Genomic DNA, 21,661 nt, shown 5'->3' with positions numbered 1-21,661 from the left:
GTGTCTCCTTCTCCTAAAAATCTTTCCCTCTTCTTCTTGGCCTAAATTAGAGACTGTTACGTGTACGTGTATCTCATTCATCACGTGCCATTGCAATTTTTCATATTCTTGTCTTCCTCTCTGACAAGTTTATGTACACTTTCAGGGCAAGTGTTGTACCTTTCATTTCTGTTACCTTAGTTTTTAGTACTGGCTTCAGTAGATAGTGGAAATTCATTTGCTTAGTGTTCAATCATAATTTTTTCCATTATACCATACCTAAGCTTCCTCTACATTCCAATTGAATTTTTCTGATATCATTGTATTTGTTATAGGTATAATGTATTTGATATTTATATTTTGCTCATAAGTTAACCCATAACTGTTAGTTATGGGTTATATATGGGTTATATAGTCAATTCTGACTCATCTCACTCTATATTTTATATGAGTGTCTATAAACATCTCAACTGTATAAATCAAAACAACACAACCATAGTTAATTTCTCTTTTGCTGTTTACATTTTCAGACGCCCAGAGTTGTTTTTTGTGACACTGAATGTTTTCCCTTTTTCTTAAAAGTACAGGAAACAGACATTTCTTGAGTTTTCTGCTAGAGAAAGGTCAGGAGACAGGTCTGACTCCATCAAAGTGTAGTGTCAGTTATTAGCTTTGTTATGTGTGTATGTGTGTGTGTATAAATTCACACACACACACAAAGAGGAGCTGGAAGTTAGGAAGGTCAGGAAGATGTACACCTGCACAACTGTTCAGCGGTGGGCAGCATCCTTACCTCTTTGAAAAGTATTTATGTGTCCTTTTAACGTTATTGGCAGTTACAGGAGGGCATCAAGAGGGAAGATAGGCCCTTGGTCATATTGTAAAATCAAAACTGAACAAAAAGGGAAGTAATAATATAATGTCTCTTTTCTTCCTAGGTGAGTGAAAGAAATTATTTTAAAAGCCTCAGGCAATCTTTCAGCTCAAGAGTTTTTTTTCATTTCTCTAAAGGTGCATATTCCGAAAGAAGCTAAGTCTCTCTTTTTATATTATTTATACACAGAGATCATTTTTTGCTGAGATTGTAAGAAAATGATATTACTAAAGACTGCAGCTGGTCTTGATCTGACCCGGCTGATGTTGGTGCTGGTAGTGATTGCATTAGCTCCTTCCAGGCACTCTTGTCATAAAAAGAGAAAAAGCTAGAGGGAGGGATAAAGGAGGAGGACAGAAAAAAAAAATCCCTGTAAATCTTGTTTTCCAGAAGCCATTAACCCCAGCCTCACACCAACTAATTCTCAGCATCACATACGCAAACATATTGGAGGAACTTAAGTCTTTGGGGGAAATAGAAAATATATTAATTCATGATAAATGTTGAGGACTTCTCTCAATACAATCATAGGAAAATTGCCCAAGTGAGAAAAAAACGTCAAAAGATGATCTCCCAATATTTAGAACAGGACCACTAGAGTGGGTGAAGTCTGTGGTCAGTGAAGCAATAGAGATACATCCGGTGGTAGGAGAGTGCAAGCTCCAGGAGAGTGCGCACCAACTTTGTTCACACACTGGATATGACTGAGGTATAAAACCTCTCTTACTTCATTTGCATCATCTCTCACTTGGAGAAGATACCTGCCTCCTAGAGCAGCTATAAGGAATTAATCAGTTATTCCATTTAAAACACTTGGACTAGTCAGGCACATGTCAGACTCTCAGTGCTAGCTGTTCTCATTCCTTCTCCAGCTTGTCCTTCTGATGGGGATGCCTCCAATTAGCAAACTGACAGCTTTGAGACTAAAGGGAGGTCCCGATTGTTCTGTGTTAATTGAATCTTCAGGCATTTGGTCCAGAGGCACCATAAAAAGGGGAAGGACTTTCTCTCAGTGCAGATCCAGAAAAGGAAATGACTTCGCTAAGCCCTGCCTGCAGAACTAAAAAGCAGCAGACAACACTTCCCTGCCTTTATTTAAAAAAAAAAAAAAAAAAAATCGGGACCAAAAAACTCTGAAGCATCACAAAATGAAGTTGTTAAGAGTCCATAATCATTGTAGCTTGCTCATGTTTATTACTTTTATTTCCTGTTTCTCTGCCATGATGATCAGTGGACCTATAAACCAAATGACCTGTGTACTTAGCTTTAGTACAGAAGCTGTAGAGACTGTGTGCTACTCTGCAACCAAGCACGGTTTTGTGGAAATGGAAAGTTAGGGGATAGAAATGACAGTGGTAGTTCCTTAAGCGAAAAGTTACCAGTCTGCAAATCTTCACTCCATTCCTGAGAATGTAAGAGATGGCCTGGAGGCTTTGCCTTAAAAAGATCCTGGGGTTGGCTTCTTGACCTAAAGCATCCTTTTGCTCTTTGTTTTTAGGTGAGAAGGTAAAACACAGATTGTGAGGTGCACATCATTTAGAGGCATCAGCATAAACAGAACTAGATGGTTATTTTCCTTCCTGCCCAGTTCTTCTTTTATCTTCTGATAAAAAAGAGTAAGTGAAAACTCCAGCATTCTATCAAAGATGAGTAAGCAGAGAGATTCAAGGGCTACCACATGTTGACACAAACTGTATTCTGTGTTGAAAAAATGAGCTGATTTGCATTGTGCAGAATCCAATCTCCTTAATCAATTATTGATGGCTGGTGGGAAGTGATAAATGGCCTGCCAGCCAGATAATCACTCTGTTTCAGCTCGGCATGGAAACAGATGATAGGATTTTCAATATACACAATGATGAGACCTTTCCTCTTAGACTCAGAATTACTGAGTTTCACTCTAAAACTACAGGAGCTTTCAATTTTAGAATCTAGATGTGTTTATGAAGCAAAAACATTAAAAATTGCCAAACTAAAAAGAATATTATTTATTTCAAACAGTATCCGTATTTTCTAATTTCATAAATGCAAGCATTGATGGCACAATCAAAAGCACATCTAGGAGACAGAATAAAGTGGGCAAGAGTGAATTTTAGTTTTGATGATGCTAATTCCTTGTTATGACACCTTGGGTGAATTTAATTTCTCTATGCCTCAGTCTCCTCATTTGCAACATGAAGATGATAATTTAATAAAATAAAGACCTTTGGCCAATCTTGCACAAAGTAAAACTAATAGATGTCCTAATCTATTGCCACTGGTAAGGCTTTACCTCTTGTCAGTGTAGCAATGACTCAGACACTCACCTGGTCTTAAGAAGTAGCTGGAACATTAGGGAAAAAGTGCAAATTTTAAAATTCCCAACTCTCAACCCAAATCTACTCAGGCAAAATGTATAGGGAGAAGACTGTAAGCTGTACTTTAGCTATGCCTCCAGGTAATTTTGATCCTTGATCAAGTTTGGATAGATGCCAATTTACAACAACTGGACATCCTGGCTTTGGGTTTCCTTCAGCTGAAATAATTATACTTAGAAAATTGAGTGCATATTTTCTGGTGCCTCTTACAGACTCTTTTTTCCTAGTGTTGTAATCCCTGAATCTGTGTGTCCCCAGGTGTGCCAGGCACACAGCCCCCTCTTCATCCCGACAGCAGACATACTACTATGGCGTTGTCTTCAGCAGCTCAGCATCCTCTCACTTCCAGTCCTCCATCTGGAGGGTTAAATACAGGACATGCATGAGGAATGGATTTGGAGGTTCAGGATCAGGGAGAAATGAAAAAGCCTCTAACGCCTTCTCTAACCCAGCTTCACAGTAGCAAATTCGTATTGCATTTTTATTCTCATTTGGCTTGCTTCTTCTCAAGGACCCAGGGTTGAGAGGGGTACATAAAGAAGTGTAAGTTTATATTAAAACTATACTAATAATTTTAAAACAACTACACATTTAGCGATCTTATCCTTTCATAAATACTGTCAACTACAGAAATTACAGGCATTCAACAGATTTGAATACTTAAATTACTGTTTGTTGCATGAATTCCTGACAATCCTGTAAGAATCTTTCTAAAAGTTACCTCCCAGAGAGAAGGAAGTTTGCATATATATAAAGCAGATTTAAAAGTATAAGATAAAATAATGCATTTATTCTAACTCTTTTTCTGGTAGAGAGTTTTTACTCTTACTTCTCTCACAGTCCAAATATTCTTTACATGAAAAAGTATTCCAGTATTCATGTAATACCCAGAATAAAACTTCTCAGTATAATTTATTTGAGTTCTACTTTTGTACTTTGACCTTCTTGTGGTTTTACGCTCTCTCACTGTTCTTTCTACTTTCATAAACAGGTTGTAGGAATTGAGTCAGAGCATGATTGGGCATTGAACCTTTCCCTCACTTTACTGGGCTGGTGGTATCTGCAAAGATAAAATTCTATCTCCAAGTGATTGGCATTCAGGAGACATCATTCACCGTTCCTAAAGTTCCTCCCTTTCTGTGTAATATGGGAAGATGGAATATTGTGGATATCATAGAGAAAAATGTTTAGGAAGACAGATTGCATTGAAAATGGATTCAATTCTATGATTTTCCATGGTTTTAAAGGCCAAAGGGTTAATACCAATAATCTTGCGGTTATAGACAGCAACTCATGCTTTAGAAACCATTGAAGTAAAGTGATAGGACAAAAAGCATAAATTAAAAATTATTTTGATGTTTTTATCCAAAATAACAACATAAAGAGAAATGTGGGTATTATAACTAGCAAGAGAGAGAGATTTGCATATTCATACAAACTTTAGAATGTTAAATTATAACATGAGGATAATGATACAAGGATTATAACATGAGATTATCTCTTTTATAAAAATATTGATGCATTCTTTGTCCATTTTTTAAAAATATTGGCTTAAACTATATAATTCCAGAAGGTATACTTAACTCTGATTTTCTCTAAAATTAACACATTGTTAGCTGAAATCACAAAACTTTATAAAACATTATAAAACAAATATAATAAAGTCTCTCATTTGTGTATTTTTCTCAGTTAATACAACGTGAACATGATGCGGACTCAAAAACAAAAAATAAAGTAACAAGTATTAAAGACAAAGTCACTCAGTTGGATCTAAGTTATAATAAAATAGCAAGTCAAAAGAGCTTGCAGTTTAGGTGTGGTGCATTCTGCCTGTAATCCCAGCACTTTGGGAGGCCAAGATGGAAGGATTGCTTAAGACCAGTTTGGGCAATATATTAAGGCCTTGTCTCTACAAAAAAAAACTTTACAAATTAGTCAGGTGTGGTGGCACATGTGTGTGATCTCAGCTACTGAGAGGCTGAGGTGAGAGGATCACTTGAGCCCAGAAGTTTGAGACTGCAGTAAACCTTGTTTTATGCCAGTACACTCTAGCTTTGGCAACAGAGTGAGACCCTGTCTCAAAATAATAATAATAATAAATTAGGGAGCTTGAATTGTCAGAGTTGGCCGTACGTGCAAAGGGAAATCACCCACACATACAATGGGATAATGGGAGGAGAGATACAAAATCCAATAATCCTGAAGATTCCTTAGACTAATCCGAAACGGTGTTGAATTCTCAAGAATGGATTTAGGTTAAATCACTAAAATCTGTTAAAATGCGTGTGTTTCAAGGAAAGGAGAACACATTAGGTCAGGATTGTTCATTGATTTGTTTCAAATACGATGACGAACAGTTTTTATCTTTAACAGAGATCAAATAGAGATAAATCAAGTGCATTTTTTAGGCAAACTTTGGAGACTGGGATGCTACTCTAATCCTGGAAGGAAAGGAGACCCAGACAATAACAGATACAAGGAAGAATAAGAGAATTAAAGAAAATGTCACGTGATTTGGAATCATATCCTTAATGCAATTGACATATGTCAAAGTGGAATAACATCATTAGATAGCAACACAAATTTGGAGTTGGAGTAATTGTATAGTAAATGAAACTAGGCCTCATAAAATTTAGAAAATAGGCCTCATATAGAAAAAATTAACACCAGGTGGCTCTGGATAGGGTCCCACCCTGCCTCAATAAGGTCCCACCCTGATAGGGTCCCACCCTGCCAATTCCAGGAAACAACCTCATGGGGTCCCACCCTGCCTCGAAGTTCCCGGAATCAGCAACTCCAAGAAAAAACCTCATAAGGTCCTGCTCTAACCAATTAGCATAAGACACCTTGCTCAGGCCATAGACAGACCCAATTACCACGCGCCTAAAGCTTTGTTTGAATTTCGCGCCCTAAGCTGTGTTTGAACTTGTATTTGCCTATATAAACAGCCTGTAACAAGCAGTCGGGGTCCCAGGGCCAACTTAGAACTTGGGACCCTAGCGCGCTAGTAATAAATAACTCTCTGCTGTGAATCTCGTGTCGGTGATCCTTCGCGGCGACCCCTGCCCAGGAAGGAATCGACAGTTCGGTTCCAACAGTAAACAAATGGCAAATTCTACAATAGGGATATTCAGAAATTCATTTACAAAAGTAATGACATTACTGAAAGTGATAATTTTGCCATAAAATCACTAGGATATGAGACAAAGTAGTAAGAGGAGCTTATCAATTTACAGTGAAGGAGGTGTCAGATTTTTGGCTCTCACCACTAGGTTCTGTAAAATTCCATTCATGGGTTATTAATACTATATGTTCAAAATGTTTATATTTTGCATTTAGGTATGACGTAATGCTGATGTGTTTTTGAAAGCACTAATAGGCTATTTTCATATTTTCTATCCATCTTGCTCTTTTTTTCCTAATACACCTAGTGTGCTTTCTGGACACCATGCTGTTTCATTGGAGGCCTGTTTTAAGTGTATCTGGCTACAGGGTTCCCTTAAGTGGAGGGCCAGAAAGTGTCCTAGGGATACCATTTTGTTTGGCTGCACACAGGGGCTCATGTCTAGCTATTTCAGTATTGCAAGCGGAGGCGGTTCCACAAATGGTGGAAGGGACCGTGCTTTCCTCCTCTGTGAGGTAGCAGAATGGCAGCAGCCAGGATGTGAAGACTCTGTCAAAAATACCAGGAGTTCATCTTCTGCATTCATGTTATTACAAGCTCTTAAAACTCGAGGGAGAGAGGAATTTAGCTTTTTCAGTTTCTCCTCAGCGCCCTGGGAGCGAAGCTCCCACAGATCTTAAGAATCTCCAAGGTCAAGCACTTTTCAAAATAAGCAAGTTTCTATTCCTCATCCTGGGACATTCTGATACTGTCCTCAGGTCCTCCAATACTTATGTCCTCAGTTTTACTTTCTAAGGCAAGCTTCTAAAACATTAATTTGCAAGCAAGTCTAGTGAAGGATCTTGCTATAATGCAAGTTACGATTCATAGATTGCATTGGGATTCTGCATTTGTCACAAGCTGCTGTGTCAAGACTTTGCAGCTGACCTACTTGCTATGGAGCAAGTGACCAGGGCATCCATTCTGCAAGCCCCAGGTGCTAAATAACTGGTTAGCTCAGATGGGTTCGAATTGAAACAAAGGGCAGCTAAAGTATGTTCAGATGGCCATTCTTCCAAAGTCCCCCAAATTCCTAACAGATTTGTATCCAGAATTCTAATCTGAATTCAAATCTCTGTCAAGCCTTGGTTTCTACCATTTATGATGGGGAAAATAACACCCATTTTAAAGGTTTGTTGTTATAATTATATAAGGATTAATATGAAAGTGTTCTGAAAACAGAAACACAAATATAATATTTTGTAATGCCACTGCTAAAATATGAAGTTCTATGATTGCTGTGATTATTTCATTCAGAACTAATTGACCTTGATATCATAAGTATTTGTAATTATCAAGCTTCAAATTTTCTTTCATATAATGACAGTTGTTCCCTGTTTCTGTGCTTTGTTAAAAAGGGAAAAATAACTGATTAATAGTAAAGTTAAATTACACTACTACATCCTTCAAAGATTGTTTTGGAAGTACACTAATTATCTCTTTTAAAGAGTAATCAGTCCAACTTTTTTAAACTTCCACCCGTTCTCCATCTTAATACATCAAGGTAATGGTTTCATGGTGTGATTACCTGTTTCCTTCCTAAAGAGCCAAGATCCAATCTTAGTGCATCCTAATGGTTAGAATCTGAGCAATATAGAGAAAAGCAGAATCATCCTGAACCTTTTTATCTCTGAGTTTCCTAGAAGACTAGGGAGTATTTCAATTAAAAGTAGATCAAAAGAAACCCATCTAAATGTCTGATTTGGGAGCTTGCAATAGCTTGGCTGTTAACGCTGCTCCTAAAATCTAGAGAACAGCTTAATGATTGACCTAATTCAGTGAAGACAGAAATGACTTAATCAAGATCTTTCTGAGCTGAATTAAGGAAACATTTAAAAAATGGAATCATCATAATAAAAGCAAGAAAAATAACCCCATAACATGCCTTATGCAGTAAGCCAGGTTTGACTATTTGGAAGAAAATTAACATACATAAGCACCTATTGTGTGCCAGGTGCTTTACATAAGTCCTCTGAGCTCATTCTCAAAGCACCCCATATGGTAGGAATTATAATGCACATACCACATATAAGAAAATAGATGCAGAGCTACTAAGACCTTAGTTTATAAGACAATAGGCCCGAGTTTATAAGATAATAGGTGGTAGAGCTGGCAATCAAATTTATCTGACTCCAAAGGTCAATAACATTGTCTTTCACTTCACTGAAAACCCTCCACTCAGCTGGGTGTCATCATGGTCCAACCTGATTTAGAGTATGCTGTTGTGAGAATGAAAATACGTTCTACAATATACTGTATTGTTGAAACCATATCACATTGAAGTGTGTATATTATTTTCTTAAAATACGAATAGCCCAAGGGGACAAGAATATATTTTCATGCATTTATTATGCAAAGCAGAATTATGCTATACCTGCATTAGTTTTTGTATTTGAGAAAATACAATTTTTGGTTACTGAGGGAATCCAATTCCCTTCATAGATAAGTTTTGATGAAAATTATAATGTATTATTGACCTCACCTAAGCAAGCCAAAGCATATGAACAAAACAAAACCTTATAGTTATCCTCCACTCCACAACGCCAGAGAACTAACAATATCGCACAACAGAGAATCTATAGCACACAGCTTATCCCCAGGAGCTCCTCCATCTCCTCTTCTCAGCCCTCTTTCTGTGGTCCCCAGTGCTATCCTCCCTGCAGCTGGACTCTGTGCTCATGAGGCTGGTACCAACATAAGGCTTGGTCCAATCTCTGTAGCCTGTCTTTTATTGCTCATGCCACGTGTTTCCGAATACTCCTGAACCATGGGTAAATGACTGAAGCTTATCTGAGAAGGCTTCCATGTTTTAGAATAATAGAATATTAGAGTTGGAAGAGTTGCTAAAGTTGATTTAAGACAATTCTCCTCATTTTATGTATGGGGAAACTGAAGCACAGATGTTGGATGCCCAAAGTAACATAGATGATTGCCAGCAGAGTTTGTATCATTGCCTATGTGCCATATGCTAAAACAAGTGTTTTGTCTAGTGTGCTAAAAGGCCACCATTCCATTCATATTTGACCCTTTTATTTTTTATTTTTTATTTTTTTATTATACTTTAAGTTCTAGGGTACATGTGCATAACATGCAGGTTTGTTACATATGTATACTTGTGCCATGTTGCTGTGCTGCACCCATCAACTCGTCAGCACCCATCAACTCGTCATTTACATCAGGTATAACTCCCAATGCAATCTCTCCCCCCTCCCCCCTCCCCCCTCCCCATGATAGGCCCCAGTGTGTGATGTTCCCCTTCCCGAGTCCAAGTGATCTCATTGTTCAATTCCCACCTATGAGTGAGAACATGCGGTGTTTGGTTTTCTGTTCTCGTGATAGTTTGCTAAGAATGATGGTTTCCAGCTGCATCCATGTCCCTACAAAGGACACAAACTCATCCTGTTTCATGGCTGCATAGTATTCCATGGTGTATATGTGCCACATTTTCTTAATCCAGTCTGTCACTGATGGACATTTGGGTTGATTCCAAGTCTTTGCTATTTGGAATAGTGCCGCAGTAAACATATGTGTGCATGTGTCTTTATAGCAGCATGATTTATAATTCTTTGGGTATATACCCAGTAATGGGATGGCTGGGTCATATGGTACATCTAGTTCTAGATCCTTGAGGAATCGCCATACTGTTTTCCATAATGGTTGAACTAGTTTACAATCCCACCAACAGTGTAAAAGTGTTCCTATTTCTCCACATCCTCTCCCGCACCTGTTGTTTCCTGACTTTTGAATGATCGCCATTCTAACTGGTGTGAGATGGTATCTCATTGTGGTTTTGATTTGCATTTCTCTGATGGCCAGTGATGATGAGGATTTTTTCATGTGTCTGTTGGCTGTATGCATGTCTTCTTTTGAGAAATGTCTGTTCATATCCTTTGCCCACTTTTTGATGGGGCTGTTTGTTTTTTTCTTGTAAATTTGTTTGAGTTCTTTGTAGGTTCTGGATATTAGCCCTTTGTCAGATGAGTAGAGTGCAAAAATTTTCTCCCATTCTGTAGGTTGCCTGTTCACTCTGATGGTAGTTTCTTTTGCTGTGCAGAATCTCTTTAGTTTAATTAGATCCCATTTGTCAATTTTGACTTTTGCTGCCGTTGCTTTTGGTGTTTTAGACATGAAGTCTTTGCCCATGCCTATGTCCTGAATGGTACTACCTAGGTTTTCCTCTAGGGTTTTTATGGTATTAGGTCTAACATTTAAGTCTCTAATCCATCTTGAATTAATTTTCATATAAGGAGTAAGGAAAGGATCCAGTTTCAGCTTTCTACTTATGGCTAGCCAATTTTCCCAGCACCATTTATTAAATAGGGAGTCCTTTCCCCATTTCTTGTTTCTCTGAGGTTTGTCAAAGATCAGATGGCTGTAGATGTGTGGTATTATTTCTGAGGACTCTGTTCTCTTCCATTGGTCTATATCTATATTTTGGTACCAGTACCATGCTGATTTGGTTACTGTAGCCTTGTAGTATAGTTTGAAGTCAGGTAGCGTGATGCCTCCAGCTTTGTTCTTTTGACTTAGGATTGTCTTAGAGATGCGGGCTCCTTTATGGTTCCATATGAACTTTAAAGCAGTTTTTTCCAATTCTGTGAAGAAACTCATTGGTAGCTTGATGGGGATGGCATTGAATCTATAAATAACCTTGGGGGGTATGGCCATTTTCACAATATTGATTCTTCCTATCCATGAGCATGGTATGTTCTTCCATTTGTTTGTGTCCTCTTTGATTTCACTGAGCAGTGGTTTGTAGTTCTCCTTGAAGAGGTCCTGAACATCCCTTGTAAGTTGGATTCCTAGGTATTTTATTCTCTTGGAAGCAATTGTGAATGGAAGTTCATTCATGATTTGGCTCTCTGTCTGTTACTGGTGTATAAGAATGCTTGTGATTTTTGCACATTAATTTTGTATCCTGAGACTTTGCTGAAGTTGCTTATCAGCTTAAGGAGATTTTGGGCTGAGACAATGGGATTTTCTAAACATACAATCATGTCATCTGCAAAGAGGGACAATTTGACTTCTTTTCCTAACTGAATACCCTTGATATCTTTCTCTTGCCTGATTGCCCTAGCCAGAACTTCCAACACTATGTTGAATAGGAGTGGTGAGAGAGGGCATCCCTGTCTTGTGCCAGTTTTCAAAGGGAATTTTTCCAATTTTTGCCCATTCAGTATGATATTGGCTGTGAGTTTGTCATAAATAGCTCTTATTATTTTGAGATACGTTCCATCAATACTGAATTTATTGAGCGTTTTTAGCATGAAGGGCTGTTGAATTTTGTCAAAAGCCTTTTCTGCATCTATTGAGATAATCATGTGGTTCTTGTCTTTGGTTCTGTTTATATGCTGGATTATGTTTATTGATTTGCGAATGTTGAACCAGCCTTGCATCCCAGGGATGAAGCCCACTTGATCATGGTGGGTAAGCTTTTTGATGTGTTGCTGAATCCGGTTTGCCAGTATTTTATTGAGGATTTTTGCATCGATGTTCATCAGGGATATTGGTCTAAAATTCTCTTTTTTTGTTGTGTCTCTGCCAGGCTTTGGTATCAGGATGATGTTGGCCTCATAAAATGAGTTAGGGAGGATTCCCTCTTTTTCTATTGATTGGAATAGTTTCAGAAGGAATGGTACCAGCTCCTCCTTGTACCTCTGGTAGAATTCAGCTGTGAATCCATCTGGTCCTGGACTTTTTTTGGTTGGTAGGCTATTAATTATTGCCTCAATTTCAGAGCCTGCCATTGGTCTATTCAGGGATTCAACTTCTTCCTGGTTTAGTCTTGGAAGATTGTAAGTGTCCAGGAAATTACCCATTTCTTCTAGATTTTCTAGTTTATTTGCATAGAGGTGTTTATAGTATTCTCTGATGGTAGTTTGTATTTCTGTGGGGTCGGTGGTGATATCTCCTTTATCATTTTTTATTGCATCTATTTGATTCTTCTCTCTTTTCTTCTTTATTAGTCTGGCTAGTGGTCTGTCAATTTTGTTGATCTTTTCAAGAAACCAACTCCTGGATTCATTGATTTTTTGGAGGGTTTTTTGTGTCTGTATCTCCTTCAGTTCTGCTCTGATTTTAGTTATTTCTTGCCTTCTGCTAGGTTTTGAATGTGTTTGCTCTTGCTTCTCTAGTTCTTTTAATTGTGATGTTAGAGTGTCAATTTTAGATCTTTCCTGCTTTCTCTTGTGGGCATTTAGTGCTATAAATTTCCCTCTACACACTGCTTTAAATGTGTCCCAGAGATTCTGGTATGTTGTGTCTTTGTTCTCATTGGTTTCAAAGAACATCTTTATTTCTGCTTTCATTTCGTTATGTACCCAGTAGTCATTCAGGAGCAGGTTGTTCAGTTTCCATGTAGTTGAGCGGTTTTGATTGAGTTTCTTAGTCCTGAGTTCTAGTTTGATTGCACTGTGGTCTGAGAAACAGTTTGTTATAATTTCTGTTCTTGTACATTTGCTGAGGAGTGCTTTACTTCCAATTATGTGGTCAATTTTGGAGTAAGTGCGATGTGGTGCTGAGAAGAATGTATATTCTGTTGATTTGGGGTGGAGAGTTCTTTAGATGTCTATTAGGTCTGCTTGCTGCAGAGATGAGTTCAATTCCTGGATATCCTTGTTAACTTTCTGTCTCGTTGATCTGTCTAATGTTGACAGTGGAGTGTTGAAGTCTCCCATTATTATTGTATGGGAGTCTAAGTCTCTTTGTAAGTCTCTAAGGACTTGCTTTATGAATCTGGGTGCTCCTGTATTAGGTGCATATATATTTAGGATAGTTAGCTCTTCCTGTTGAATTGATCCCTTTACCATTATGTAATGGCCTTCTTTGTCTCTTTTGATCTTTGATGGTTTAAAGTCTGTTTTATCAGAGACTAGTATTGCAACCCCTGCTTTTTTTTTTGTTCTCCATTTGCTTGGTAAATCTTCCTCCATCCCTTTATTTTGAGCCTATGTATGTCTCTGCGTGTGAGATGGGTCTCCTGAATACAGCAGACTGATGGGTCTTGACTCTTTATCCAGTTTGCCAGTCTGTGTCTTTTAATTGGAGCATTTAGTCCATTTACATTTAAGGTTAAGATTGTTATGTGTGAACTTGAGCCTGCCATTATGATATTAACTGGTTATTTTGTTCGTTAGTTGATGCAGTTTCTTCCTAGCCTAAATGGTCTTTACATTTTGGCATGTTTTTGGAATGGCTGGTACCGGTTGTTCCTTTCTATGTTGAGTGCTTCATTCAGGGTCTCTTATAAGGCAGGCCTAGTGGTGACAAAATCTCTAAGCATTTGCTTATCTGTAAAGGATTTTATTTCTCCTTCACTTATGAAACTTAGTTTGGCTGGATATGAAATTCTGGGTTGAAAATTCTTTTCTTTAAGAATGTTGAATATTGGCCCCCACTCTCTTCTGGCTTGTAGAGTTTCTGCCGAGAGATCTGCTGTTAGTCTGATGGGCTTCCCTTTGTGGGTAACCCGACCTTTCTCTCTGGCTGCCCTTAAGATTTTTTCCTTCATTTCAACTTTGGTGAATCTGGCAATTATGTGTCTTGGAGTTGCTCTTCTCGAGGAGTATCTTTGTGGCGTTCTCTGTATTTCCTGGATTTGAATTTTGGCCTGCCCTACTAGGTTGGGGAAGTTCTCCTGGATGATATCCTGAAGAGTGTTTTCCAACTTGGTTCCATTTTCCCCCTCACTTTCAGGTACCCGAATCAGACGTAGATTTGGTCTTTTTACATAATCCCATACTTCTTGCAGGCTTTGTTCATTTCTGTTTCTTCTTTTTTCTTTTGGTTTCTCTTCTCGCTTCATTTCATTCATTTGATCCTCAATCGCTGATACTCTTTCTTCCAGTTGATCGAGTCGGTTACTGAAGCTTGTGCATTTGTCATGTATTTCTCGTGTTATGGTTTTCATCTCTTTCATTTTGTTTATGACCTTCTCTGCATTAATTACTCTAGCCATCAATTCTTCCACTTTTTTTTCAAGATTTTTACTTTCTTTGTGCTGGGTACGTAATTCCTCCTTTAGCTCTGAGAAGTTTGATGGACTAAAGCCTTCTTCTCTCATCTCATCAAAGTCATTCTCCGTCAAGCTTTGATCCGTTGCTGGTGATGAGCTGCGCTTCTTTGCCGGGGGAGATGCACTCTTATTTTTTGAATTTCCAGCTTTTCTGCCCTGCTTTTTCCCCATCTTTGTAGTTTTATCTGCCTCTGGTCTTTGATAATGATGGTGACCTACTGATGGGGTTTTGGTGTAGGTGTCCTTCCTGTTTGATAGTTTTCCTTCTAAGAGTCAGGACCCTCAGCTGTAGGTCTGTTGGAGATTGCTTGAGGTCCACTCCAGACCCTGTTTGCCTGGGTGTCAGCAGCAGAGGCTGCAGAAGATAGAATATTTCTGAACAGCAATTGTACCTGTCTGATTCTTGCTTTGGAGGCTTCCTCTCAGGGGTGTACTCCACCCTGTGAGGTGTGGGGTGTCAGACTGCCCCTAGTGGGGGATGTCTCCCAGTTAGGCTACTCAGGGGTCAGGGACCCACTTGAGCAGGCAGTCTGTCCCTTCTCAGATCTCAGCCTCCGTGTTGGGAGATCCACTGCACTCTTCAAAGCTGTCAGACAGAGTCGTTTGCGTCTGCAGAGGTTTCTGCTGCTTTTGTTGTTTACTGTGCCCTGTCCCCAGAGGTGGAGTCTACAGAGACAGGCAAGTTTCCTTGAGCTGCTGTGAGCTCCACCCAGTTCCAGCTTCCCAGCGGCTTTGTTTACCTACTTAAGCCTCAGCAATGGCGGGCGCCCCTCCCCCAGCCTCGCTGCTGCCTTTCCGCGAGATCGCACACAGACTGCTGTGCTAGCAATGAGGGAAGCTCCGTGGGCGTGGGACCCTCCTGGCCAGGTGTGGGATATAATCTCCTGGTGTGCCTGTTTGCTTAAAGTGCAGTATTGGGGTGGGAGTTACCCGATTTTCCAGGTGTTGTGTGTGTCAGTTCCCCTGGCTAGGAAAAGGGATTCCTTTTCCCCTTGTGCTTCCCAGGTGAAGCGGTGCCTCACCCTGCTTCAGCTCTCGCTGGTCGGGCTGCAGCAGCTGACCAGCACCGATTGTCTGGCACTCCCTAGTGAGATGAACCCAGTACCTCAGTTGAAAATGCAGAAATCACCGGTCTTCTGTGTCGCTCGCGCTGGGAGTTGGAGACTGGAGCTGTTCCTGTTCGGCCATCTTGCTCCTCCTTCCATATATGACCCTTTTAAAAGGTGATGCAGGACATATTTACATTTCACCTTAGCCTCCAGTCCCTTAACCAGAGAGGAGACTAGTGATAAGAATATAAGTCCCATCATGGCATATAGTTTTGTTTGTTTGTTTGTTTTTCTATTTTGCTTTGTTTTTTATTTAAATAGTTTCAGGGGTATGAGTGGTCTGTGGTTACATGGATGAATCATATAGTGGTGAAGATGGCATATAGTAATTTGGATTGCTATGTATATTAGAAATCTTTGGTGCAAAAAGATAGCATACCAGAAACCCAATTAAACTACTTTTGGGGAAAAAATGTTTTTTTTTTTTTTTTTTTGGCTCATATAACAAAAACAGGACAGATATGGAGTTTCAGGGATAACTAAATGCAGGAAATCACAGCTGTTAGCTCATTTTATCTCTTTCTCCCTATCCTTCTATTGTTCTCTTCCTGGCTTCCTCTCTCCTGCTTCCTCATCTGTGCTGTATTCCCATGGTGAACTGGAAAGTATATTCTCCTTCATGCTGCCTTTATTGTTTTTAAAATGTTAAACATTGCCATCAAAGCTGACAGTTGCCATAGACTGGGAATGTGGCATTTGGAATTCTATGATCTAAATGAGGTATTTCCTTCCCTGCCATTCCAGTAAAAATGTATTCTAATTACCTTGGAATAGTATTCTAATTACCTTAGCTTGACTCAAGAGCCCACTGGGGACCAATTATCATGGTTAGGGAGATGGAATATTATCAGCCTGGATTACAGACCACACGTATAGGGGATGGGAGTCATATGTCTTTGTGTAAATAAGAAGAGGTATAGGAGAGAAAAGACACAAAGACACCTCAAGGATGCCTTTGATAACTCTCAAATCAGAGTTTGTAGGCTGATATGGTTAAGTGTGGAACCAGTGTTGTTCAGAACTGGGACATGATAAAACTTGTTACTTTTGTTCTCTGTCCCAATTGCCAGCCTTTAGTGAGATGATATTCTAGAGTCCATAGAGAACACAAAATCACAAGAGAATGTAATAGACCATGGACTTAAGAATCAAACTCGGCTTTAAACAGTGGTTCAGCCACCTCCTCATTCTTTTATAACTCTTTGAGCAAGCCATGTAATGTCTCTGGCAAGGTTAATAGTCACACTTTGTAAAGTAAGAACAGAAACTTCCGTTTGTACAGATAGATAATTCATAATTGAATGAAACCTTTCATACTTTCTTTACCTTCCCTTCATCCTCTACTCCTTCCAAAGAAAGAGAGGATTTTATAAGTGGCAGTAGAAACGCAATATAGTGAAATATCTAGAATGATGACTTCCCGTAACTGAAGTAGAGAGAGAAAACGGAAAATAAGGTAAACTGATAAAATTGAAGACCACCTAAACTGTTTGTGAACAGTATAACTGTCAAATAGAGGAAGCAATGCCATCAAGCAAGAGGAGAACATTCAGTCTCCAGGAGATTAATTTATGCCACTGCAAATGCATCCTATTTCAGCAGAAGACAAATAAATCACCACTGTTTGGAGAAGGGGTCCTGTAAGCACTGGAAGCGAGAGGGGGTGCCAACTCTCTTCCTGGGAGAACAAGCTTGTGTGTCTTCTGATCTTCGCTTCCTATTTCAGAAATGAAAGGACAAATAGGCCCTGCGTGAGAATGATCGGAGAGCAGAGCTTCAGCCGTGCTTGAATCTTATGGATCCACGTCTTCACATTCTTGGAGGGGCCCATCTTTAAGAGCACTGAATTTAGATGAAAATGAATCACCAGGGCAACTTTTAATGTGGGATGAAGTCATTGGAAGGCAGAAAGTTTGGTGGTAAATTCCAAATGGGAAGAAGGCTAGTCCCACTCACATTCCCTTCAGATATAGGAAGGGAGGCGTAAAGAGTTGACTTTCTGTACATGTTATAAAGTGGCAGTTGGTTTTTTTAAGAGTCAAGCCTCAAAACCATGAGTGTTCTATCAAAGCTAGTCCCTCATTTCTTGTGTACCTACCAACAAGAATCTGGATATTACATGAGCTGCATCCCTCAAAGCATTAAATATGATTCAATAATTTCATTCTCAATATTCTTATGGTCATTGTGGTACTTTTATGGGTTCTTATTTGTGCTGATTATTATATTTTATCTATTTCAGTACAATTAACAAGTTACTGACTAAACTAAGAATACCTAAATTTTACCAATGACCCGATCATAGCACTGAGAATTTTGTAATAAAAATATGTCTACATACAATTATACTATGCAACCTAGCTTGTCAATGCCTAGATTCTAGAAAATAAAAGAAAATGAACATGATAAACCTATGGTGAATTGGCAGCTATATTCTCCATACTATTTTCTTAATTAGTTTTAAAATGGTATGTATTTCTGCTAGAGCTGAAATATTTGATAGAAAATCCCAGGGAGTAAAGTTTCTAGCATAGCCTCCAAATTTGAATTTATACTTCTTAATTTATCTGTATGTGTAAATTCATAGCTCTGGCTCTTATACCATCCTGATGTCTTTCTCAGGTGGGCTAATAATAAGATTGTTTGTAATAGTAAAACAAAACAACATCACAAAGGCAGTGACACATTACCTTTAGAAAAATTTTTGGTCAATAATCAGGAGAGACTTCCTTTAGCTTCAGGAGCATTACATTGATTATTACGTTCTATTCATACAAAGCAATAAATGAAAGATGAAAAAATGCTAAGCTGATATCAGTTGGAAGAGGATTTCAAACATATCTCTTGATTTCCTGTTCATTAAATTGTAATTAGATATTGTCTACACTTAATACTACTCTTAGTAGAGTCTCTTTTTTAAATGTTTCAAATGTCTGAGCAGACTTAGCAGCTACCTGTTTCTTAGGAGCAGAGAAAATAATTGGCCTATCACCAGGTCTAAGTGAATGACTGTATACTACATATGCTTTCAAGGAACAAGATGATGTAACTTTTTATTTTTTACTTAGGGCACTCATAATTCTCTAACACAACCATCACAACATAGCATGAATATTTTTTCATAACCTTCCCCCAATTACATATATATGTAATATATTGAACATATCATAATTTCTCTCTTTTTGCTGTACCACGCTTTCCTATTGACTCTTACAGATACTTATTTACAGAGAAAGGATACCTCACCAACCAGGTAAAAATGGTCAAAACCTGGCCTACTGAGGCAGAAGTCCGCTGCTGTCCCCAGGAAATACATGTCGTATTAACTTAATCTCTTCTGACTTTCTGGCTTTGTGCTATGTAAAGTAACTTGACAGTTTCATCAACATTGATTAGGACCTTACATAATCCAGCCTTATTCTATGTTTTGAGATTTATCTCTCATCACTCTGTTAATGACCACGTTGTTTTCTAGGACTATTTAACTCTTCTGCAAACATCTATATATTAACTGGAATTATCACTTCAACTTCACCTTACTTTTACATTTAAACTATAGTACAGTTTTGAGATGTAGTTTATATTCCAGATGCACTATTCAAAGGTATTACAAGTATTTAGTGAAAATGGGAAGTGGAAAAGCCTGTCAATTTTTAAGGGCAAATGGAGATTGGTGGTTTCATTTTAAGAGATATTATGATAGCATATTTAGGACTTTCAAAAGAACAGTGCATAAATGAAAAATGTGGCCAATGTAAATTTATACATTTAAAAAGACTTCCATATTAATCAGGTTAGTAGAATAAATGAGCAAAGTTAAGGAATATTTCTGATCCAGTATAGGGAATTCTGTCATGGCAGTATGCCTCACAATTCTTTAGTGGCAAAATTAGGTATTGTGTAGAAATAGTGTAGGTTCTTCTCTTTGGCCCCAATTATTTTATAAAATCCGTAGCTCCTTACACAGTTCAAAAAACAATTCAGAAGAGAAAGATACATAGACTTGAGGGAGAATATTTTCTTATCTGTGACACATTATCACAATGTAAATTAGATGGCAGATTATTGCTCAGAGATTGCTACTCTTACAAAGGAAATCAAAGTATATAGCATGCCCATATTAGAATGCATGGAAGGCTATTAAAATTTTAATATCTTAGCCTATGTGCTGCACACCAGCTTCAGTATATTTAGAGAGCTTTGTCAGAATTAACTACCAGAGATATGAATAAGTAGTGCATTTTATGAAGATGCATCATGGCAACTGTGGTCACAGGGACACTTTTTCAATACCGTTTTTTTTCATGGAGATCTCCCGAGTTATGTTGCCTGATAGAGTTGCCAAAGAAAACAGAAGCACAGTGAGACAATATTGCCATTGAATAGACTCTTGTAGGATTTGTTACAACCCCTTAGAGACTTGGCATCCTTTCTGGCTTGCCGCTGGCCAACCAATCTTACGATAATGGCAGATGATGGAGAGACAATAAGTGGGAATAACAAATACATAAGTAGGAAAATTTTCATGATCATCTACATAGGGGACATTCTAACATTTGGTGTCACGTCTCAAAAGAATTAAGAGGTGGAAATAAAATAGTATCCTTACATTTATCCTGTTTCCTTTTCTCAGCACCTAGCCCTATAGGCTTTGGAGATGTGACGATGTTAAGAAAAGTATATGAGGATAAAAATGAATGAAGACATTATTTGTACTTATTCAAAAGCAGATCTTGAGCCTGCAGAAGAAAAACTGAACACTGATTGAGCAATGGATTTGAAATATTCATCTTGCAATACATCACATCAACCTGGAAAGTGCACCTTTGATTTCAATTGAGCTTAAATTTGTCCTTTCGTTCAAGACATCCTTAGCTTCCTCATCCAAGGGCCTGCCTTTTCCACTTTTTTATGACTTAATGTATCCTTTAAATCTCTAATTGGTCTCGAAGATTACTCGTGTTCTTAGAGATGAAAGGGTACGAGACAGAGAAGCAAATTAATAGGTGATAAGAATTTTTAGCTGTCGCATTTTTTATTAATGACTTTGAAGCCAGTGAAGGATCTGGGATAAAAAGATGGTGATTTTCTCCCCAGATCTACCTTTCTTCCAGTGTTATTTTTCTCTATAATATGTACCACAACTCTACCATTTTCATTTGCAAAAACTTTGGCTTCTCACTTTTTTCTACATCTAATTCATCAGAAAATCCTGACATTTTTACAAAGAAAATCTACTCCAAGTCCCTCCACTTCTCAGCTCTTCCTCTCTCCCTATCTTAGTTCACACCACCACTATCTCACCTTGATTACTGCTTCCTAACTAGTGTCTGTGTTTCTCTTATTCCTCTACTTTTGTTCTCACTCAGGTCCTTAGTTCATACCTGGTTTTGCTATGTTTTCTCCATCCTGTCTCATTTCCAAACCCCTTATCTTCCCTCAACACTCCAATAGTTGCCTTGTTTGTTCTTCCTCAAGTATTCAAAAAACGTTTCTGTTTTACGGTCCTTCCACTTTCTCTTCCATCTGCCTGGAATGTACTTCCACAGAATTTACAAGGTTGTTTTCTAATCCCAATTTCATGAAAGCCTCTGTTCAAAAGTTACTTTCTCAGAAAGGTCTTCCCTGGTCACCCTGTTTAAAATAGCATTCCTGCTCCTTTCTATATTGGCACTACTTTTTTATAATATTTATTAGTTCTTGACATGTACATTATATGTTGATTTATTATCTCTCTTCTCTACGAGAATGTATGTTTTATGTGTTTGGGGACATCTGTGTTTTGTATACTGCTATGCAACTAGCACAAATAATGTCATTTGTGTGGTCTATATTGAATAAATAATTATTGAATAAATAACTGAATGGTTACTTCTTGTGGGAGGGTTGAAATCGTGTATTGGTTCCTACCTCATTTTAACACAGGATCTACCAACTATAGGATCACGTTGTCATTTTATCCAAGTTTCTGGTAAGGATAATCAGAAATTAGATTATTTTTTACCCTTTGAATTTTACTATCATAAACAGAAAAAATAAGAATATTTTTAAAATAACACATCACTAATCTTACTGAAAGACTGAGACCAAAATTATCTCAATTCCTCCTTTTCTTTTTTCTGTAGAGGATATGAGCCTGAGAAAATGACAGATAGCTCACTGATA

Source organism: Macaca thibetana, chromosome 12, assembly GCF_024542745.1.
Source record: "Macaca thibetana thibetana isolate TM-01 chromosome 12, ASM2454274v1, whole genome shotgun sequence".
Lineage (NCBI taxonomy): Eukaryota > Metazoa > Chordata > Mammalia > Primates > Cercopithecidae > Macaca > Macaca thibetana.
This window is presented reverse-complemented; position numbering follows the sequence as displayed.